The following is a 24,440-nucleotide window of genomic DNA, read 5'->3' as shown; positions in this document are numbered from 1 at the left end:
TGCAGATTTTCTTTTTCGTACCAAGTGTAAACTGTGATAGTTGTTGACCCTTCGGAACCCTTTTGGTCCATTCCCAAGACCACCAGCCTGACAGCAACCTCTTTCCACATAATAGGAGCGCACATCGTTAACAATATTGAATATACACACTAATTGATTTTTTGAAAGATGTAGCACAGAAGGGCCAAAATTAGTCATATCTTTTAAAAGTATTCTAGTGTGTATGGTTCTTGAGTTGAAGAAATGTACTTTTATATTTATTTACATTTTAAAACTGGTTTGTCTCTATGCAGGAAGAAAAGTGGAAAGACGCCATCAAAGAACAATGAGGTGAATGGATATACAGCATATATTTTGGATTGATAGAGGAATGTTTCCCTTCTGTTCCACCTTAAACCTGTTATGGTTGTACACATGGCGAGATCCAGGCTAATGGACAATTTTGGCTATCCGATTTTGGCTAACTGCCATTAAGATTTACTTTAAGGTGCCCATACACGGTACAATTATTGTTTACAATTTGGACTAGATCGCATATGTTTTGCAATGCAATGAGATGCAATCTAGTACAAAAAGTATGTGCAGCCCATACTTTTTGAGCTGTGTAATGAGATGTGTGCGGGAGCGTGCACCTCGACAAACCTAGCAATTGCACCATGTATGGGCACCTTTAGAATTAGACTATCTTGCAATTTAGCCTTAGGTCAAATACATTTTACAGGGGACATAATGAAGATAGACTTGCCTGCACAGTCTATTTAGCCATGTGATACTGGGGCCACGATTTTGACTAACCTGCTATGCAAATTTAACTATATAGTCAAAATTGATAGCCAAAATCACACCGTGTGAACACCGCTTTCGCTTGGTTTACTGAAGTTAATAAAAGCTAAGTGTACCCCAAATGTAACTTTTTGTCTTACGCCGGTCTCCCTGTAACAGCTCAAACAATGACGTTTCTGTGATGATGCTTGCAGACATGTAACCCGGGAATTTGCTGGGGCTAGCAAGCCGGCAAATTCCCGGGTCTTGGCTTTGTGACCCTGATTGTGGACTGTATTAAGTCATGTAGAAATACTGAGTTGATGCGCATTCATGTGCAGAAACCCTGGATACAATGTAGCAGCATTTGTGAACGGGTATTTACTGGTACTTAATATAGTGTAGCAATTTTAGTATTTTTATTTTTTTTTTGTGCTCCAACTTAGTTCCAAAAATATTTTGGTTACGTTATTACTGGGCTAAATACTTTATTTCATTTCCCAGTCATGGCCCCATATTTGTGGAATTTGCATGTTCTCCTTCTTTTTGAATGAGTTTCCTCCCAGTGCTAAAGTTTCCTCCCACACGCCAAAAATATCATGATAGCTAAATGTGCTTATTAACTTTGGGGCCTGGATGTTCACTTATATGTTGGTAAATGTAGGCTGTCCGTTTCTGTCTGATGGGGACCAATATAGAAGTCATATATTATCTGTACTTCGCTGTGTTCAATAAACACTAATAATTCTTGCATTAACTGTTGCCTGATTGGGAACACCGACCAATTAAAGGTTTTTCTTAAACTACCTCCAATGTTTGTGGAACATGTGCTAAGTTGTGTATGTCACTGTACAGCTAAATGGTGAGGTTCTTGTAATGTGATAGGTTCAGTGCGATGAATCAGCTGGCAGATATCTCGCTGTCCAGAGGGATACTAATACAATGATTACTCTGTTGCCATAGGATGAAAGGAGAGGCCACCTGTGTCTAGTTTTTATGCCCTTTTTTACATTTTTTACAGCGAGAAGGAAAGAAAGAGAAAGCGGTGGTGGACCGGGTTTTCTTTTCACGGATTGGTCGCATCTTGAGAATATTAGTCCCTAAAACGTTGTGTAGAGAGGTAGGTATTTCATGGTGTTCTGTTCATCTCTGATGGTATCTCAGGATTTCCAATGTCTGCTGTAGATCTGTCACTAAGCACACGGTCATTTATGTGTTACAGAGCGGATATCTGTTACTTATAGCTGTCATGCTGATTGCACGCACATACTGTGACGTTTGGATGATTCAGAATGGCACTTTTATTGAAAGGTATTTTATTCTGTAGCTTAAGGCTTATGTTTCTATATTTTTTTTTTTTTTATGGAAGCTTTGCCATTAATAAAGGGTCCACAAATTTGACTGACTGTTGTAATGGAAGCCTTGTCACATTACTTACTCATGGAAAAGTGGGATACACATGTCCCCAAGGCCCATGCTTGTTATTGATCTAAAATGTGAAATTGGACAAGTTTAAAAGGATTAATGAAAGTTGCAGGAGGAAGAGATCAATAACTACACTGCATCTATCTCACTAAAACAAACACTTCTACCATTGAGCAGAATGAGAGGGGGAAGCGTTGAACACTGTCATAGCAGTCTGCTTGGACCGTGTCCCCCAGTCTCCCGATTGCCAGTAGGACGCTGCGGTTGGGATGTATGGCTCTCCCATTGCTGTTAAGGGGTCTTGAGTCAGATGACTCGGGTTACCTGTTTACACTGCCATTCAACACGGGTCCTACCAATGTTAAACCCTCTTCTTGATTCCCTGCTGGCTTGGTCTCTCACTGAACCATGGGGCTGTTTCCACTGAGGTTCCAATCCAGGTTGATTTTCGTGACGGTGTAAAAGGGTATTTGGAGGCCAGAAAACATGGAATCTTCCACTACAAAGCACTCGGATTTACATACCTCAGCTTGTGGCACTATGCCAGTGTAGGTCGGAGCACAGCAGATCCCAAAAGGATTCATACAACACCTAAAATAAACCTGCCCCTCAGCTCTTTGTTCCCCCCCCCTGATAATATTAAAGTGGTGTATGGGTATCTGCACACTAACGGCAGTATTCAATGAACATTATCGCGGCATGCAGCGAATCCTGTTTAGGATTCGCTGCACAGTCGCCGTGTTCCGGAGCCTCGCTGTCCCCTGCTATCCCCGTATTCACCGTCGCAGGGGCTCGCTGCCCCTGGAGGCGAATCTTAACCCCTGCGGCGTCCTGCAGGGAACCGGGGGACGGCGGCAGGCAGGGAGATTGAAGTCTCCCTGCCTGCCCCAGAACATATGTGGAGGGGAGGAGGGCTCCCCGGGACCCAGGCAGCACAAGCTGCCCCCTGGGAGAGCCAGCAGATGAATAAACATAACATGCCCATTCACAGAATAAAATTCCTGATTTTTTTTTTTACACCAAATGTAAAAAAAAAAAAAAAAAAAAATTATTTTAAAAGTTCACATTCTACTTCACCATGAAAAGATGGCGATTTGCTACACGGCGACACATGACAAAAATCACTTGAATAGGGTGATTAACTTTCTGACACATAAAAATCACCTTCCAACGTGAAAATAGCACAAATTCGCCATAAAACATGGCGAATTGGCCTCATTGAATACTGCCCAAAGCGTCTGCAGCTCACATCATTCTTAAATGGTCTGTCACAGTTTATCGGCTTGCTACTGATTATGGCTCTGTAAGGTTTGCATAAGAATTCAGTTATTTATTCCTCCCAAGACCGTAAGCATTTCTTCTGTTACTTTTGTTTCAGTGGAATTATAAGCAGAGATAGAGCAGTGTTCCTGAAGTACTTTTTCCAGTATATAGCTTCAATTCCGCTGGTAAAACTTTGTGGTAGTCCCCGTGCTGTGATAGCATGCTGCTAGCTCTGTGCACTTTACTGACTGTTTAGACTATATTCAGCAGATCTAACCGAGAAAGAATATGGCTGTAGTGTGTAAAGTGTGTGTGTGTTTCATTAATAAAGCATATGTCCACTCTGGTGTGTGTGTATACAGATGGAGCCGGGCTCCCTCTTGCTGGCGAATCACCAGACTGTCACCGCTGGCGATCCGCCAGCAGCCCGGCTCTCCATCTGACTGAGACGTGCGTGCGTCTCAGTTTCCGTGCGGCGGGGCGACGGGAACCTGTCCGTCTTCGCTTCAGGGAGATGGACAGGGTTAGGGGGGGGTGCTGGGAGGCGGTGGGGACCCGGGGGAAGCCATCGGAAGGGGACGCGCGCATCCCCTTTTGCAGATACAGGTGGCGGGGGATGGCGGCTAGCGTCGCCATCACCATCCCCTGCAAAGACAAGCCCAGCTCCATCTGTGTGTGTGTGTGTGTGTGTATGTGTATGTATATGTATATGTGTGTGTATATATATATATATATATATATATGTATGTATGTATGTATGTATATATGTGTGTGTATATATCTATCTATCTATCTATCTATCTATCTATATCTCTTCACAGTTGTTTGGCCAAATTACTTAGCGTTGGGGTTACACTTGGATGAGCTGGAGACTAGGAACAGCGAAAATAACTGCTTTCACACAAGTCTATGTCTATTACAATCCTTTTGGTGGCTGCTATATGGAATGAAGGACCTTTCCATCATCTATTGGCGTGTGGCGAGCACAGTGATCCACCAAGCCCGAAGCGTGGTGAGCGGACGCGGAATACATGGCTCGATGCGCTCGCCAGGCTTCAGGCTCGGTGGCTCTGTGCGCTTGCCACACTATATAAAATAAACTCCGCGCTGACGTGGATAGTGGGGGTATGAAAAGGTCGGAGGACGCGTTCTGCTGCTGCTCGCCACGCTTCGGGGTGGCGTGGATAGTTGGGGGGGGGGCAGTAAAACCTGATTGTATTTTATACAAGTGTATAGCTAATGGCATGGCATCGCACCCTATAAAATCGCATGCGATTTAGTGTAAAAATAAAGCAGCCAGTATTTACCCTGCACAGAAACAAAATAACTCGCCCATCTAATTCTCTCTGCACATGTTACATCTGCCCCCTGCAGTGCACATGGTTTTGTCCATCTAAGAAGGATTTTGTCAGAAAGAGTGAACTAGAATAAGGCACATAGTTACAGTAAGTCATTTAGCCAGGAGACTGTAAAGCAACTGTAGGATAACTAAAGTACTTGTATGGTCATAGATGCTGGAGCACTATATCTGTATTCACATACAGGAAAAGCACAACATTGAGTTACCTCCTTTATACAGTGGTGCTGTTAACAGCCCTTTTCCTTGCTGATTATTTGGTGTGGTCCCCTCCTCTGGTTACACCTGCATTTGGGCAGTACGGATCGTGTAATGGTTAGCATTACTGCCTCACTGCACTGAGGTCATGGGTTCGATTCCCACCATGGCCCTAACTGTGCAGAGTTTGTATATTTTCCCCGTGCTTGCGTGGGTTTCCTCTGGGTACTCCGGTTTCCTTTCACAATCCAAAAATATACAGGTAGGTTAATTGGCTCCTAACAAAATTAACCCTATAATGTCTGTATGCGTGTACATGAGGTAGGGAATACAGATTGTAAGGTCCACTGGGGCAGGGACTGATGTGACTGTTCAAATATTCTCTGTAAAGCGCTGCGGAATATGTGTGCGCTAATATAAGAAACTGGTAATAAATAATTTGTCTGTTCCATCAATCTAGTATTTAGTTAAGACTGACCTCTAGTGGCTAGCTTGTGCAATAATCTTGGAGCTGTGGAGGTTCATTAATGAGCTACAAATAGCAATTAATCGACTGTATATCAGACCTAGGTCTTCCCAAATAAGTTCATAGATCTGACGGTAGGTATGACAGTAATTGAAAGCGAAGGTATACTGGGAAACAGAGTACAGTGTTTCATCTTTATATAAGATGCAACATAAAGCACTAGCAAAAATTGGTGGAACCTTAAGCCGTGTACATACATGGGGCGATTTGGCTAAGTGATTTTAACTACATCATTAAAATTGCTTAGAAGGTTTGCCTGAATCTCCCCGTGTGTACACAGTGGGCGATAGCAATGCGCAGCATCACTATCGCCCATCTGAATTGACGCTGCAAGCACAAATATTTTAACTAGACACTGCAGTGTCTATTCTGCTGTACACGTGGGCTGCTGCTGGGGATAGTTGCCGGCTTATTTCCATCGGTGACATCGCGCCCAGCCTCCAGCCCCTGTGTACACCCCTTTTTAAAAGTGGTCATTGTAAGTATTTGTCACACATTGTTGGTAAGTACTTATGTTTTTCTGGAATTTAGGGATTAAGAAAATCCTTGTGTACAGCGAGGATATCAATGACATCCTTATCGGTTAATTACCTATAGCTCCAGAGTCGGCATGCTGCTTTTAGTCCAGCAAGTTTGGTACCAAATATTTTATTCACTGACCTTGGTAATTGTGCTATGCATCTGCATCTTAAATTGTCACGTCTGTCTATGCGGAATGTATTGTGTTTCATTGTTCTAGTTTTTGCAAGTGTATGTTATTAACACACTGCATGTGATGGTTTGCAGCGCAATCATTGGTCGCAACAGGAAAGATTTTAAGAGATACCTATTCAACTTTATCGCCGCCATGCCTGCCGTAAGTTGCTGTTATATTGTTTCATTTTTAATGCAGTGTTTTAATAACAAGTAACTGGGTTCTCCTTGAGAGCTTAGCCTTAGACCTTTGGAACTGGTATGTGTCTGGCACTGCTTTCATTAATGTCACATGATCTGTCCTTCATTTTTTGGCAAATTGACACCCTGTTAACTCTTATGGAGCTGAGCTGGTTTTAAGTGATTGTTTTTAGTACCCATTTTGAAAATATTGCAGTAATGAAAAGTTATAATGTTCTAAAAAGCCTGTTTTCTATTTTTTTTTTATTGCAGATCTCATTAGTGAATAATTTCTTGAAGTTTGGTCTCAATGAGCTGAAATTATGTTTCCGGGAGAAACTAACCATGTACCTTTATGATGAATATCTAAAGTAAGTGTCTATTTCTCTTTGCGTTCTTTTTATTAGTTTAATAAAGGATCACTCCTGTAACTCTATGGCTGTGATATCTTGAGCCTACCATGGGTCTGTTTGGTGCTTTGTTCTAAGGTCAGTTTGGTTTTCCTAAAGAACTTCCTAAGCTTCTCAAACATTTCATCCATGATATGGTCATATTCAGCAGGTCGCATATGAGAACTTATGATTGGCTAGCTATCCTGCAAGGTCAGTCAGATGATATCTAGGTATTGTTCTGTTGATCATTACATTGCATAATATGTATGGGCAATCTTGCATTGTCTGGGGTGAAGAGAATTTGTCCCCACCAAAGATTGCACGTTGCTCTAGTGTGTAAGGCCTAAGATAGGGTTTCCCAAATTCAGTCCTCCTAAACCCTAAGGGGTACATTTACTAAAGTTTCTAAAATGAGCAGAAGTGATGATGCCCATAGCAACCAATCAGAGACTTTCTATCATTTTCTAGGATGCAGTAGAGAAATGATATACAGAATCTGATCACCTCTTTTAATTTTTAGAAGCTTTAGTAAATTTACCCTAAGGGCTATTTCACACGCTCCGGCTCCTGCCCGGCGGTGAAACCTTGCACGGCCAAGAAGCCGTGCTCCACTCAGTTTTCAATGGTGGGGATGGTCACAGCCTGGCAGCCGTCCTTTCCAGTGGTGGGGTCCGGCTGCAACCGGGCGGCCGGGCCGTGGCCGTCCTGTGTGAACGGACACAATCGTGTCCATTAATAACTACATTTGGCCATGCAGGGTTTCGCCGCCCAGCAGGAGCCGGAGAGTGTGAAATGGCCCTAACAGTTCAGCTTTTAAGAATATCCTGCTTGAGCACAGATAGTATAACCATCATTGATTAGAGGCAAATAAGGATTGTGAAAAACAAGTGGAGTTCCCACCCAGTACAGTTAAGCTATATTTACTTATTCATTTTAAAGCATGCGGTGCTCCTTCTTATGACAATTGTCATCAAAGTGTGTTGTTGGAGGCTGATCTGCATATTTAGGGGGATTTAAATGTACCTGGACTTGTTTTGTAAAATTGAGTGTTACTCAAACATCATAAATATAATATTTGCATCACTTTGCTTCCTTTAGATCCTTTACTTATTACAAAATGGGAAATCTTGACAACCGGATAGCCAATGCTGATCAGTTGCTTACGCAAGACAATTGAGAGGTTGTGCAACAGTGTGGTGGATTTATATTCCAACTTGAGCAAGGTGAGTTTATGCTTTGTAACAACATTTTCATGCTGTTGCTGGTCCCACATCTCGTGCCCTGAACTTCTTACGTACTCGCACGTTATTTAAACATATTTGTGTAAGACACCCCTGACTTAAATTGTAACAGTTGATGTGCTGATTCAGCCAGGTGAGAAACTCGCTGACAATTAAATTCCCCCAAAGTCCTAAATTCCTTTGGGGCTTGTTCTGAATCCACACAGAATGTGGCTGTACTGTAGTTGCCGTCAGCTGCAGAATCTGTATTTACTACCTTATGCTACTGTCAAACTCTGTAGGACATATGTAATGCACAGTACTATGTAATGCAAATGTACTGTATACAAAAACCTGCTTTTTGTGTCCATGAACAAACATTGTCCAACTAATGCTGCTTTCACACCGCAAAACCTGCTTAGACCAGGTATTTAAAACGTTTTTAAAACGGGTCACAGCAAGTTTAACCCCATTTCACATTGCATGTAAATACCTGGTCTACAGCAGGTGCGGTGTGAAAGCAGCTTTACAGTCCCCCACTGGGGTGGAAAATTGTCACTACTGCCATACATCTCAGTGTCCCAATAAAGTACAAAGCCCTCTGTGCAGCACTACCTATTGGTGCCCACCTGAGAAGCCATACCCACAGCACTGCCACCCCCTTTGCCCCCCCCCCTAGTACCTGGCAGCAGACCCAATGACACCAGGGAGGAGTCCCAGCACAGCGAAGATTTTTTCCAGCATCTCGGCAGCTTCAGGGTCCCCGGGCAGCAGGAACTTCAGGTTCCCCGGGCAGCAGGAACGGAGCTGACATCACGGCAGCTCCGCACTCGTACAGCCCCCGACGCAGTATAGCAGTGTACCTGCTGTGCCTGACGTCACGCTGAGGCAGATTTCCCGGTGGTGGTGACGTCACGATGCTGACACAGACACCACGCTCCGGAGAAGAAGCGGAGCAGTGTGTGTGGTTTCTGTGCAGAGTGTGGCAGCGGGCGGCGGGCGCCTGAACACAGACCACCGGCAACAGGAGAGAGAGGTCCGCGATGTAAACTGCGGCGGTGAGTGACAGGTGAAGAGGACCACGCTCCCAGACCCGCAGCCCCCCCCCCCCCATGGGAAGCCGCCTTTCCTACCCCCACGGACAGTCGTCCTGTCCCCCCCCCAGACCAGAGGCGCATTCCCTTCCCTGCGCTGTCCAGGGGGGAATACCGTTTCAGACCCGTTCTAGACACAAAAAAAGGGTCTGAAACTGGTAGGACCCGGGTCCTTTTTTAACCATTTTCAAAAACCGTTTTTTTTGAAACGGTAAAATCCCTCTGCACCTTTCAGACCGCACATATTACCATTTTGAAACGGTAAAAAAACGGCAATATAACGGTTAATATGTGCGGTCTGAAAGGGGCATCAGATTCTGACCTCTTGTGCTTAATGCGACTTGATTAGGGTAAGAGTAAACCTCTTCAATTGTTCCACCTAGCAACCATATGATGAAATATTTTTGAAAACTACAACGCATCACCAATCAGTCGCTGTTAAATTCCTTTGTTCACCATCAAGAAAAAAGTAATACATATGCAATTTTCCAAAATTTTTCTTCAGATATTTTAGTTTTGAGAACTTTTAGATCTTTTAACTTTATAATCTTTCACATTAAGTAAGCAAATGTTAATTTGGCCAAGCCATAACCTGTGCTATTTCTGTGTTGCAGCCATTTTTGGACATAGTCCTGTACATCTCAAGTTGACAAGTGCAATTGGAGCCCAGGTAACCTATCCCAGCATTGCCTGTGGCAACAATGTTTTCCCTCTTTACATATGCAGATCTTCGTTGTTGATGGCAACTGTTGTGTTATTTCCACAGGGTCCAGCGAGCATGATGGCTTATCTGGTGGTCTCAGGACTTTTCCTTACACGCCTCAGGAGGCCTATTGGTAAAATGACCATTACCGAGCAGAGATATGAAGGCGAATACAGATATGTAAACTCACGGCTCATTACCATAGGTAATACAATCTGCCGCCTTCTCAGCAACCTAACTCATTTACTGCATTTAACCCTCTCAGGACTCTGCACCTGTGAGTTCATAGCAATGTAGGATATTTCTTTATGTGCAGTAAGACAAGTTGCATCATTTTGGCTTTGTGTTGCTTTTCCTCTGTATTACTGTACTTTTAACTTGGTAAACTGTAATTTTGTTAAATAAGGGACGTAGTTACTATCTCTGCAGTCACAATCACCACTGGCAGAATGCAGACAGTTGCATTTTAACAGTCAGAAGTCCAATTGTAAGCACTGGGGTTAGGGAAAGGCACTAGAAGTGTTAGTTAGGCTGCTGGTGACAGGAATGGTTAGGGTAAAGCTGGGTACACACTACTGATGTGTACCCAGCACAACATTGGCAGCGATGGGAACCGGCATTGGCAAGTGCATAAAACATGAACTTGATGATAACAACATCCCCTGTCGTCCCTGCATGCAAGTCTGATGAAGGATGTCACTGACGACCCTTGGGTGCGTGCATCATCAGCTGACACTAAATTATGTGCGTGATCTGTTGGCCCAGTCCACTGGATCGGATGACATTTCCATCTAGTGTACTTGGCTTTAGGGTATGGGGGGCAATTAGAGATAGGCTGTTGAAGGGGAAGTTAGGATGTGGGACAGGTGGATTAAGGTAAGAGTTCATATACTCACTGGATCCTTTGCGATGCTGCTGTTTGCTTTCTGGCCTTTAACCCCTTCCCGACATTTGACGTACATTTACGTCATGGCCGGGATGTACTTCCCGACACATGGCATAAATGTACGTCATGACTTTAAACTCACTGCGTCCGAGACGCAGTGACAGAGGGACGATGTCTGCTGTCCCTGACAGCAGACATGTCCCTGCATGCCCAGGGGGGGCTGCGATGTCGCCCCCCCCGTCGGCGATCGCTGTGATTGGCTGTTCAGTGTGAACAGCCATTCACAGCGTTTTCCTGTGTTACCAGCGAATCAGACGCTCGGTAACACAGGTGTCAATCACCGCCGGGCGTCAGGGGGCATGAGGGGGTCATCGGTGACGATGACACCTCACCCCACCCTCACCCCACCTGCCCCCAAGGCTGTGATTGGTCCGTGGGACCCACGGACCAATCACAGCCAAGGCGCGACATTTAAACTACCGGTGACTGCGCTGCAGACGCCATTCCGGTCTGGAATAGCGTGCAGAGTGGTCACCGTGTCTATCTGCCGTGATACTGACCTGATCCTTGCTAATACTTACCTGATCCTTGCAAATACCTTACCTGATTACCTGATCACTGCTTGTAGCATGCTGGACGCTTCCTGGATCTGACTTCTTGGGACTTCCTGCTGCTGCTGCAGTGTGATAGAGAGAGAGATAGAGAGATAGTGACAGAGAGAGCTATATTTTGTGTCTGCTACCCCCCCTTTTTGGGGGTGCAGGGGTTTTTTATATATAAATAACTGTCAGTGCTGCTGCTGCTGCAGTGTCATAGAGTGATAGATAGTGATAGATAGTGATAGATAGTGATAGATAGTGATAGATAGTGATAGATAGTGAGAGATAGTGAGAGATAGTGAGAGATAGTGAGAGATAGTGAGAGATAGTGAGAGATAGAGAGATTTGTGTCTGCTACCCCCCCTTTTTGGGGGTGCAGGTTTTTTTTTTTATATATATAACTGTCAGTGCTGCTGCTGCAGTGTCATAGAGTGATAGATAGTGATAGATAGTGATAGATAGTGAGAGATAGAGAGATAGAGAGAGATAGTGACAGAGAGTGATAGAGAGTGTATATTTTGTGTCTGCTACCCCCCCCTTTTTGGGGGTGCAGGTTTTTTTTTATACATATAACTGTCAGTGCTGCTGCTGCAGTGTCCTAGAGTGATAGATAGTGAGAGATAGAGAGAGATAGAGAGAGATAGAGAGAGATAGAGAGAGATAGAGAGAGATAGAGAGAGAGAGAGAGAGATAGAGAGAGATAGAGAGAGAGAGATAGAGAGAGATAGAGAGAGATAGAGAGAGATAGTGAGAGAGTGTATATTTTGTGTCTGCTACCCCCCCTTTTGTGCTGATCAGTATATCTGTGCTGATCAGCAACTTTTTGGGGGCGCAGGGTTTTTTTTTTTATATATATATATACCTGTCAGTTGCTGCCAGTTGCACTGTCAGTTGCACCAAAGGTTGTGCACCTGCTGTCGCATCACTGATCACCTTTTTTTTTTTTTGAGGCTGCTGTGGGTCTTTTTTTAATTTTTTTTTTTTACACACACTGTGATTTTGTGGGTGTCCTGTGGCCACTGTGCGCTGATCAGTGACGTACATCACTGATCAGCTTTTTCGGCACAGGGTTGATCTATTTTTTTTTTTTTTTATCAAATTCCTGTTGCCTTTGAGCGCTGTTCAGTGACGGACGTTACTGACCAACATCTGTGCTCAATTTTTGGCGCAGGAGCTTTTTTTTTTTTTTTTTTTAACCCCTTCAATTTTTTTTTTTTTTTATTGGGTTCAAATTCCTGTATAAAGTATTTTTTTTTTTTTCTGCACTACATACACACTACACACTACATACCCCCCGGGTTGAAATAAAGTTTGTACCCCCCCCCTACACTATACACGTGTTGAAACATTTCACTACCAGTAACACAAAAATAAAAATGGCATCCCAAATGTCATCCCAAATGTCATCCCAAATGTCATCCCAGTCATCCAGAAGAATGTATTCAGCGGAGGAGGCATATGCCATGCTTGCCTCTGATTCTGACACAGCCAGTGAGGCAAGCGGGGAATTTGAAGGATTCATCTTAAGCTCCTCTTCCTCCTCTAGTGATGAGGGACCCCCTCAAAGACGCCCCCGTAGAGCAGCTGAGACCCCCCCCCCCCAATAATTGATCTCGTATGGACCCCACCACCAGACAATTTTGAGCCCCAGGTTCCTGAGTTTGGCCATGCCAGGAATCCAATTTGATTCCACAGGTCTCAGAGAAATTAACTTTTTCAAATTATTTTTCTCTGATGATTTTATAAATTTAATTGTGGACCAAACTAATTTATATGCCCAGCAGTTTATTGCTCAAAACCCCACGTCATCATTTGCTAGGTGGACCCCTGTAGATGCAGTAGAGATGATGACGTTTTGGGGTCTGGTGTTTCATATGGGCATAGTAAAAAAGCCAGAAATTAGGCAATATTGGAGTACAGATGTTCTGTACAGCACCCCATTTTACCGTATGGCCATGCCCCGGGCTCGATTTGAGACGATCCTTAAATTTTTGCATTACAACGATAATGCACAGTGCCCACCCAGAGATGATCCCACCTTTGACCGGCTATTCAAAGTCAGGCCGGTCATTGATCATTTCAGTGCCAAATTTGAAGAGATGTACATCCCAGATAAATTCATTTGCATAGACGAGTCCCTTATACATTTTAAAGGAAGGGTTAAATTCCGCCAGTACCTTCCCAGTAAGAGGGCAAGGTATGGCATAAAAATGTATAAGCTGTGTGAAAGCACCTCAGGGTACACCCACAGGTTTAGGGTATATGAAGGGAAGGATTCAAGAATTGAACCGCCAGAATGCCCCCCCTCCCTCGTAGGTGTTAGTGGAAAAATTGTCTGGGATTTAGTGCACCCCTTCCTGGATAAAGGTTATCACCTCTATGTGGATAACTTTTACACCAGCATCCCCCTGTTTAAGGCCCTTGGTTCAAGAGGTACAGCAGCTTGCGGTACTGTGCGCAAGAACCAAAGAGGCCTCCCAAAAACGCACATTGCCCAAGTAATGAGAAGGGGTGAAAGCAGGGGAATATGCACCGAAAATATGTTGTTGGTCAAATATAAGGACAAGAGGGATGTCCTTATACTGACAACAATTCACGGAGACAGTACCACCTCCGTCCCTGTACGAGGTACCAGTACCCACACCTCCAAACCTAATTGTATCCTGGATTACAATAGGTACATGGGCGGAGTGGATCTTTCAGATCAGGTACTGAAGCCGTACAGTGCCCTGCGGAAAACAAAAATCTGGTACAAGAAGCTGGCCGTGAATATCATCCAGATGGCACTGTATAACGCTTACGTGCTATTCCGTTCTACCGGCCAGAGGGGGACATTTATGCACTTTCAAGAGGAAGTCATAAAGGGCCTAGTATTTGGGAACCAGCAGGCAGAGGGCCCCAGTACTTCTAGTACTGGCCCCCGTATTGTACCAGGGCAGCATTTTCCTGATGAAATCCCCTCCACTGGAAAAAAGGGCAGGACACAAAAAAGGTGCAAAGTTTGCTATAAAAAGGGAATAAGAAAGCAAACTATTTTCCAGTGTGACACTTGCCCCGACAAACCCGGCCTATGTATAAAGGAGTGTTTTAAAATATACCACACATCTATGGATTTTTAGGTTCATCATTTCACCGTGCTTCGGGGGTCTTGCTAATGCCACATAGCACCCACCATTCATTCCACCAGAATCTGAGCCGCAAAATCCAAAAATCACTCCTTCCCTTCTGAGTCCTGCCATGCACCCAACTGGTATTTTTTGGTCACATGTGAGGCATTGCCGTACTCGGGAGAAATTGGGGCACAGATTTTGGGGTGCTTTTTCTCCTTCATACCTTCTGAAAATGAAAAATTTTGAGCCAGAACTGCATTTTTGTGTAAAAAAATGTAATTTTTCATTTTCACTGCCCAGTTGTATCAAAATTGGTGAAACCCCTGGGGGTTTGAAATGTACACTATACCCCTAGATGAATTCCCTGAGGGGTGTAGTTTGCAAAATGGGGTCACTTGTGGGGGGGTTCCACTGTATTGGTGCTTTGGGGGTCTTGCTAATGCGACATAGCACCCACCAACATTCCACCAGAATTTGTGCTGCAAAATCCAAATATCACTCCTTCCCTTCTGAGTCCTGCCACTTTTTGGTCACACATGAGGCATTGCCGTACTCGGGAGAAATTGGGGCACAGATTTTGGGGTGCTTTTTCTCCTTCATACCTTCTGAAAATGAAAAATTTTGAGCCAGAACTGCATTTTTGTGTAAAAAAATGTAATTTTTCATTTTCACTGCCCAGTTGTATCAAAATTGGTGAAACCCCTGGGGGTTTGAAATGTACACTATACCCCTAGATGAATTCCCTGAGGGGTGTAGTTTGCAAAATGGGGTCACTTGTGGGGGGGTTCCACTGTATTGGTGCTTTGGGGGTCTTGCTAATGCGACATAGCACCCACCAACATTCCACCAGAATTTGTGCTGCAAAATCCAAATATCACTCCTTCCCTTCTGAGTCCTGACACTTTTTGGTCACATGTGAGGCATTGCCGTACTCGGGAGAAATTGGGGCACAGATTTTGGGGTGCTTTTTCTCCTTCATACCTTCTGAAAATGAAAAATTTTGAGCCAGAACTGCATTTTTGTGTAAAAAAATGTAATTTTTCATTTTCACTGCCCAGTTGTATCAAAATTGGTGAAACCCCTGGGGGTTTGAAATGTACACTATACCCCTAGATGAATTCCCTGAGGGGTGTAGTTTGCAAAATGGGGTCACTTGTGGGGGGGTTCCACTGTATTGGTGCTTGGGGGGTATTGCTAATGCAACATAGCACCCACCAACATTCCACCAGAATCTGAGCTGCAAAATCCAAAAATCACTCCTTCCTTTCTGAGTCCTGCCATGCACCCAAATGGTATTTTTTGGTCACATGTGAGGCATTGCCGTACTCGGGAGAAATTGGGGCACAGATTTTGGGGTGCTTTGTCTCCTTCATTCCTTGTGAAAATGAAAAATTTTGAGCCAGAACTGCATTTTTGTGTAAAAAAATGTAATTTTTCATTTTCACTGCCCAGTTGTATCAAAATTGGTGAAACCCCTGGGGGTTTGAAATGTACACTATACCCCTAGATGAATTCCCTGAGGGGTGTAGTTTGCAAAATGGGGTCACTTGTGGGGGGGTTCCACTGTATTGGTGCTTTGGGGGTCTTGCTAATGCGACATAGCACCCACCAACATTCCACCACCAAAAATCACTCCTTCCCTTCTGAGTCCTGCCATGCACCTAACTGGTATTTTTTGGTCACATATGAGGCATTGCCATACTCGGGAGAAATTGGGGCACAGATTTTGGGGTGCTTTGTCTCCTTCATTCCTTGTGAAAATGAAAAATTTTGAGCCAGAACTGCATTTTTGTGTAAAAAAATGTAATTTTTCATTTTCACTGCCCAGTTGTATCAAAATTGGTGAAACCCCTGGGGGTTTGAAATGTACACTATACCCCTAGATGAATTCCCTGAGGGGTGTAGTTTGCAAAATGGGGTCACTTGTGGGGGGGTTCCACTGTATTGGTGCTTGGGGGGTCTTGCTAATGCAACATAGCACCCACCAACATTCCACCAGAATCTGAGCTGCAAAATCCAAAAATCACTCCTTCCCTTCTGAGTCCTGCCATGCACCCAAATGGTATTTTTTGGTCACATGTGAGGCATTGCCGTCCTCGGGAGAAATTGGGGCACAGATTTTGGGGTGCTTTTTCTCCTTCTTACCTTCTGAAAATGAAAAATTTTGAGCCAGAACTGCATTTTTGTGTAAAAAATGTAATTTTTCATTTGCACAGCCCAGTTGTATCAAAATTGGTGAAACCCCTGGGGGTTTGAAATGTACACTATACCCCTAGATGAATTCCCTGAGGGGTGTAGTTTGCAAAATGGGGTCACTTGTGGGGGGGTTCCACTGTATTGGTGCTTTGGGGGTCTTGCTAATGCGACATAGCACCCACCAACATTCCACCAGAATCTAAGCTGCAAAATCCAAAAATCACTCCTTCCCTTCTGAGTCCTGCCATGCGCCCAAATGGTATTTTTTGGTCACATGTGAGGCATTGCCGTACTCGGGAGAAATTGGGGCACAGATTTTGGGGTGCTTTTTCTCCTTCATACCTTCTGAAAATGAAAAATTTTGAGCCAAAACTGCATTTTTGTGTAAAAAAATGTAATTTTTCATTTTCACTGCCCAGTTGTATCAAAATTGGTGAAACCCCTGGGGGTTTGAAATGTACACTATACCCCTAGATGAATTCCCTGAGGGGTGTAGTTTGCAAAATGGGGTCACTTGTGGGGGGTTCCACTGTATTGGTGCTTTGGGGGTCTTGCTAATGCGACATAGCACCCACCAACATTCCACCAGAATCTAAGCTGCAAAATCCAAAAATCACTCCTTCCCTTCTGAGTCCTGCCATGCGCCCAAATGGTATTTTTTGGTCACATGTGAGGCATTGCCGTACTCGGGAGAAATTGGGGCACAGATTTTGGGGTGCTTTTTCTCCTTCATACCTTCTGAAAATGAAAAATTTTGAGCCAAAACTGCATTTTTGTGTAAAAAAATGTAATTTTTCATTTTCACTGCCCAGTTGTATCAAAATTGGTGAAACCCCTGGGGGTTTGAAATGTACACTATACCCCTAGATGAATTCCCTGAGGGGTGTAGTTTGCAAAATGGGGTCACTTGTGGGGGGGTTCCACTGTATTGGTGCTTTGGGGGTCTTGCTAATGCGACATAGCACCCACCAACATTCCACCACCAAAAATCACTCCTTCCCTTCTGAGTCCTGCCATGCACCCAACTGGTATTTTTTGGTCACATATGAGGCATTGCCATACTCGGGAGAAATTGGGGCACAGATTTTGGGGTGCTTTGTCTCCTTCATTCCTTGTGAAAATGAAAAATTTTGAGCCAGAACTGCATTTTTGTGTAAAAAAATGTAATTTTTCATTTTCACTGCCCAGTTGTATCAAAATTGGTGAAACCCCTGGGGGTTTGAAATGTACACTATACCCCTAGATGAATTCCCTGAGGGGTGTAGTTTGCAAAATGGGGTCACTTGTGGGGGGGTTCCACTGTATTGGTGCTTGGGGGGTCTTGCTAATGCAACATAGCACCCACCAACATTCCACCAGAATCTGAGCTGCAAAATCCAAAAATCACTCCTTCCTTTCTGAGTCCTGCCATGCACCCAAATGGTATTTTTTGGTCACATGTGAGGCATTGCCGTACTCGGGAGAAATTGGGGCACAGATTTTGGGGTGCTTTTTCTCCTTCATACCTTCTGAAAATGAAAAATTTTGAGCCAGAACTGCATTTTTGTGTAAAAAATTTAATTTTTCATTTTCACTGCCCAGTTGTACCACAATTGGTGAAACCCCTGGGGGTTTGAAATGTACACTATACCCCTAGATGAATTCCCTGAGGGGTGTAGTTTGCAAAATGGGGTCACTTGTGGGGGGGGTTCCTAAATTTTAGCATCTTATGGTGCCTAGAAACCTACATGGTGCCTAAAAAATAATCTCATAAAAAGGAGGCTCCAAAATCAAGTAGGTGCTCCTTCTATTATGAAGCCTGTGGTTTGGTCAACGTGCACACTAGGGCCACATATAGGATATTTATGAAAACAAAAGAATTGGGGGAATCAATTTTTAGTCACATTTCTCTAGTAAAATGTACTGTGTTCCTTAGAAAAATGTATTAAAATTGCAAATCTGCAAAAAAAAGGAAATTTTGAAATTTCACCTACACTTTGTTTTAATTCCTGTGAAACACCTAAAGGGTTAACAAACTTCCAAAATGCTGTTTTGAATACTGTGAGGGGTGCAGTTTTTGAAATGGTATCATTTATGGGGGTGTCTCACATACAAGTCCCTCAAAGTCACATCAGAACTGAACTGGTCCCTAAAAAAATCAGTGTTTGAAATTTTCTTGAAAATTTGAGAATTTGCTATTCATATTGTAAGCCTCCTAGTGTCCAAAAAAATTAAAAGGAAGTTGAAATAATGATGGAAACATAAAGTAGACATATGGTCTATGTTAGTTATTAACTATTTTGAGTGGTATGATTATTTGTCTCACAAGCAGAAAATTTTACATTTTGCAAATTGCAAAATTTTCCATTTTTTCACGACATTTTGGTATTTTTCACAAAAAAACACAGACTGTATCGACCCAAATTTACCACTAATTTGAAGTACGTGTCACGAAAAAACAATCTCAAAATCACTGGGATAAGTAAAAGCAAAAAAAAGTTATCCCCACTTAAGTGAGACATGTCAGATTTGAAAAAAAGGGCTCTGTCAGGAACGCAAAAACTGGCTCTGTCAGGAAGGGGTTAAGGTGCCCATACATGGTACAATATTCCCATGCGTTTTGAACTAGATTGCATAACATGCGATCAAATTGGTTGCGATTTGCGTGAGAAGCGATCGGGACCTAGTTCAAAATGCACAGGCTGCAGTGACTTTGTGCTGTGCGATGGGATGCCCGCGGGAGCGCGCATCGCGCAGCACCATTTTACCATGTATGGCACCTATAGAGTGGTGATGCATAATGATACCATCCCCCTTAATAAACCTGACTAGCCAACCCCTGTACCTTCCATCTGGGCCTTGGTTTTGTAAGTGGAGCAGATCTCTTTCTTCAGGCTTGTGGCATTCATGCCCTAGGGATCATTACTCTGCATTCTTTATAGGAACAAGCCTATAATCAGAATGAATTATACTACTGGTGGCATTATGATTTCAGAGTCCCTAGTATGCTAGTGTGTCAGATACATATTTGGCCCCAAAGGAACCTTGAGCTCAGGAGTAGGTGCATTGCTTGTGCCCCGAGTAGCTGCCAGGAGTGGAAGCTTTGCCGTTATATATGCTTTATCATACTTTTGTGATCTTACACGAAGGCTTTTGTTGTGGTTCTTTTATTTTAGTGAAGAAATTGCCTTTTACAATGGGAACAGAAGGGAGAAATTGACCATTCACTCAGCTTTTAACAAACTGGTAAGAGGAACCCTCGCTTGTTCCAGTTACAATGCTCATTTTACACGTTACAGAGTAGAACAGTATTACAAGCAATTTCTAGTATGATTATAGATTTACTCTGGAATACTCTTGTGTCCACAGGTGGAACACTTGCATAAATTCATTGTGTTCCGGTTCTCCATGGGTTTTGTCGACAACATTATTGCCAAATGTAAGTCTGTCTGTTCATATTTAATACACCACGACTTATGCAGTTGCTATGATTTTCTATTGTTTATTTTAAAAAAATGATGTAAGAGGCTCTTATTGAAGTCTTGATTCAAAAAGTCTAATTTGACATCTGCGTTCAGCTTGACTTTAATTTCACATTTTTTTTTAGCAAAGATGAGCAGGTTCAGTTTTAATCTGATCTCAAAGCGGTATTCCTTAGGCTATCCAAAACATGTGACCGCTGATAGCCAGTCGTAAAAATCTGAAATTGACATAAGTACCAAGTGAATCCAAGTAATACCGAACCGGCTCCTCTCTAGTTTTTAGTTATCAACCTTACTTTTTTATGGACTTCCCTATCTTTTATCTCTATATATAGTATTCTCTGCTGTAAGAGCAGTAACAGCATAGTGTTGAATATGGGCCTGTTCAGAGGTGGACGCAGTAAGCCCTGCAGCTGTCTGCAACAATTTGCTAATACCGTGCTTTAACAGACTCCTCCTCTGTACTTGCGGGATCTGCTGCTGCATTTATAGATACAGCATTGGGTCATTCTTCATGACCCTCAGGTTACTCAGACTGGCTGGAGCATTCACACTGCAGAGACCAGTAAGTCTGTGTGGGGAGTCACCGGTACTGGCCTCAGCAGGCCCACAAAACACTCCTTCATTGCCACCTCTTCCCCCTCCCTCAAATCGCAACAGCTTGTCAACCAGGCTAAACTGTGGGGGCACTGCCTCTAACAATGGAGGGCTCGTTCTGAAAATGTGCAGTATAGGAGATGTACATAAAGCATTGGTTTGCATACATGTCAGAATAAGGCCCTATATTTCAAGCTGATATACCTTTAGCTGCCACAAAATATAAAATACATGTTGGGCTTTTTTTGGATTTGCTCACTTTTTGAAATGCTAATTGTTGTAAATGATCGCAGACTTTGCCACAGTCGTTGGTTATCTGGTTGTCAGCCGTCCCTTCCTTACCCCGAATCATCCCCGGCATCTGACCAGCACACACGCAGAGCTCCTGGAGGTGAGAAGTGCAGTGTCCGCTCTGAGACTTTTCCTCCTCGGTGCAGAGATCTCAGTCTGGTTGTTCATTCTCTCTCTACTGTATCTCTCTCTGAAAGGATTACTACCAGAGCGGAAGGATGTTACTGAGGATGTCTCAAGCACTGGGCAGGATTGTGCTGGCAGGACGTGAAATGACCAGGCTTGCAGGGTAAGACCTGTTACTGAAAATGATTTATACCTTCCATAGTTCTATAAATATGGCTTAAATATAAAATGTCTCTAATAAACCTTAGTTTGGTGTATTTAACAGGCTTCTAAATCTTTATCTCATTCCTGTATCTCATATAGGTTTTTTTTTTTCTTTTTTTAATAAGATGGCAGTTCTAGTGAAAAGGGGATGTTGCTATGGACAACCAATCAGATTCAATCTGTTATGTTCTAAAAGGTGCTAGAAAGGAACCTGATTAGTTGCTACGGGCAACATTTAATCTTCAATAGAACTCCCTTCGTAAATAAATAACATAGATCAATTAAATTCGACCCAACCGATATCATGTGACCATGTTCAAACACTCCTTTTTTTAAAACAGAATCCCTCTCCATCTTTCTTCTGTATGGCCTTATTATTTGCTATGCATTTCCTTCCAGTATATTGTGCTGCTACATATAGCTTATTACAATTATTGGTACTTGTGAGTTATCCGGGCGTCCGATTTTTAAATCGGGTCGGATCGGGACATCGCATCGCATCGCATGCGACCATCGGATGCGATGCGATGCGATGACCCGATTTTTCCATAGGAATCAATGTTAAAATGGACTGAGTCCATTTTAACATGGAATTCAATGGGAAAAAGGGTCCTTTTCATACCCCTACTATCCAAGTGGGCATGGAGTTGGATATAAACCTGTGGCGAGCGTAGCGAGCCACCGAGCCCGAAGCGTGGCGAGCGTAGCGAGCCCCGCGAGGGGACACAGAATACCGTCCCCTTGCGGGGCTCGCTTCGCTCGCCACGCTTCGGGCTCGGTGGCTCGCTACGCTCGCCACAGGTTTATATCCAACTCCATGCCCACTTGGATAGTAGGGGTATGAAAAGGACCCCTTTTTCCATAGGAATCATTTTAACATTGATTCCTATGGAAAAATCGGGTCATCGCATCCGATGGTCGCATGCGATGCGATGCGATATCGCATCGCATCTGATTGTATGCCTTAACTTAAGGCATACAATCAAAAAATCGGACGCCCGGATAACTCACAAGTACCCAATTATTTCACTGAAGTGAATATATTAGATATTATGTGTACCAATGATATCACTGATGGAAGAGCCATCATAAGATTTCAATTTCAAGACTACAGATTGCTCTTCCTTTGCTATGCTTCCCTACACGTTCTATTTGCATGTTGCCTCTGTTAGATCTGGATCACTTGGTTTGCCAAGGAGTCGGGGGTTTGGAGTTACATGCAAGGATGTGACCCGTTTCATCGTTTTTCTATATGGCCCTTTATCTTCATTTATGTTTATGTTCATCTTGCTATTAGATCTGTGTAGTCGTTCTACCATCAAAGGGAATGTTACTTATAGTGTGCTGTCCTTGTAGTTTCACAACTAGAATCACAGAATTAATGCAAGTCCTGAAGGATTTGAACCAAGGGAAATATGAACGCACTATGATTTCTCAGCAAGAAAAAGGTAAATACGTTCATTTCTTTTCAGTAAAGAACGTCCCACGCCACACACTCATACCGCTATATTAATATGTATTTGAAATTGCAGAAACTGAAGCTCTTCCCAGAATACCCTTAATACCAGGAAGTGGAAGAGTTATCAACGCTGACAACATCATTAAGTATGTATCGGGACAATACGGTTCTGTAATTTCCTTGTCTACAGCTACATGAGCAGAGTGGTCTGGGAATGCTGATGTAATATATCATAAACCAAAAGATGGGGAAAACCAGGGTTTCATCACTAGCAAAGGAAGTGTAAGGTTTTGTAATTCAAACCATTCAACACCTCATTGTGTTGTGGCCTCAAATATGCAGTCATTACATGTGCGGTTGACTAGCAATTCTTAAATATGATTTGAGCTTCTGCCCGTTTAGTAGCTTGCAGGTAACAGGCTGATGCAGTATTTTATTTTCCACATTGAGCTATATAGCCAAATTGACCTGCATGTTTGGAAGACCTCACACATCAGTAATGATACTGAGTGTATCACTCAGAAGCCTTTTGTGTATGGGGCATTAGGCTAATTGGAGGATACACTGAGAAGAAGTGGTCTGGCAGATCTAAAGCCACCACAGAATCAGGACACTGGTGGCTTAGTGTTAAGAGATTGCGTTATAGGGTGGCTTTTAGGAAACCCTTCCAGGCACAGCTTTACGTTGGGCAAGCAAGTCTTGTACTTTGGCTGGTTAAGTCGCAGAAATTGCTGAGGTGTCCAAATAAGATTTTTTTCTTTTCATTTTCCTGGGCCATCAGACGAGATAGAGAGTGGCGTTGCTGGATTCCTGACTCAGAAACCAGCCAGAATAACTAGGATCTTGAACCATAAAGGCCACCACATTATATTTTGTCCTGCAAAAAAATCCTATGGTCTATGCCTGCTTGGTTAAGGATTCATCCTACAGCAAGATAATGACCCAAAACATATTTCCTGGTTATGGCCCCAATTTAGTGTTACCAGCAGAAGTGCTGAAATTGCTATTTGTTGATTTCTGCGCATGCGAGCGCAGGCTGATACCAGCTTGCGCGCTGGATCACAGCCAATTGCAATTTCAGAGCCTTGCGGGGTCGGCGACAGACCATTTTGTGATGGCAGTCCTGACGACGCAAGCATGTCCCGACCGCTCAGCTGCTGCGACCCAAAACATGGCCGGCCTATGCTTAGATTTGCAGCTATTATATCTTAAGTGTTAGGTTTTTTTTTTTGTGTGCCTCAGTATTTATTTGGGCTGTGTATTCTTCTAAACTACAGATATATTGCACTGACAGTCTAATGTTATTAAGTATTTGTAAACTTTTGTTGTTTTAGGTTTGATCATGTTCCACTAGCAACACCAAATGGAGATATTTTAATCCGAGATCTGGACTTTGAGGTATGTCATACATTTTATTTGATAGTTTTGTTACTTATTTTTTCCTCTCAGCATTTATTACATGTTAAAAACTGAATTTACCACAAATGTATTTAGTTCAGGAATATTTGCAGTTGTACATCTTGGGGACATTGTGTTCAAAAAGTGTTACCCAGTACTGACCAACAGCGTTGCCTGTATCTATTTCATGTACAATAAGCTGTAACCTTGTTAAATTCTAATCTATAGACTGGCTTTGAAATTTGGGTACTTATGTAGTATCTGGGCTGCCGATTTCTAAATCGGGTCGGATCGGGAGAT

At 43.2% G+C, this 24,440-nt stretch overlaps 1 pseudogene across 1 annotated transcript; it reads left to right on the top strand.

Moving 5' to 3' along the window:
• The first annotated feature begins 224 nt into the window (after positions 1–224).
• On the top strand, positions 225–24,230 carry LOC146056723 (ATP-binding cassette sub-family D member 3-like; annotated as a pseudogene). The gene is made up of 16 exons (XR_014469377.1): positions 225–330; positions 1,784–1,882; positions 1,985–2,073; positions 6,318–6,387; positions 6,678–6,775; positions 7,895–8,019; positions 9,725–9,780; positions 9,877–10,014; positions 13,971–13,975; positions 19,760–19,829; positions 19,953–20,022; positions 20,956–21,053; positions 21,151–21,242; positions 22,640–22,731; positions 22,816–22,888; positions 24,077–24,230. The product of XR_014469377.1 is annotated as an ATP-binding cassette sub-family D member 3-like (transcript).
• The last annotated feature ends 210 nt before the right edge of the window (positions 24,231–24,440 follow it).

Source organism: Crinia signifera, unplaced genomic scaffold, assembly GCF_055691185.1.
Source record: "Crinia signifera unplaced genomic scaffold, ASM5569118v1 HAP2_SCAFFOLD_866, whole genome shotgun sequence".
In the NCBI taxonomy this organism is placed as follows: domain Eukaryota; kingdom Metazoa; phylum Chordata; class Amphibia; order Anura; family Myobatrachidae; genus Crinia; species Crinia signifera.
The sequence above is the reverse complement of the archived record's forward strand: the minus strand, read 5'-3'. Positions and strand labels throughout refer to the sequence as shown.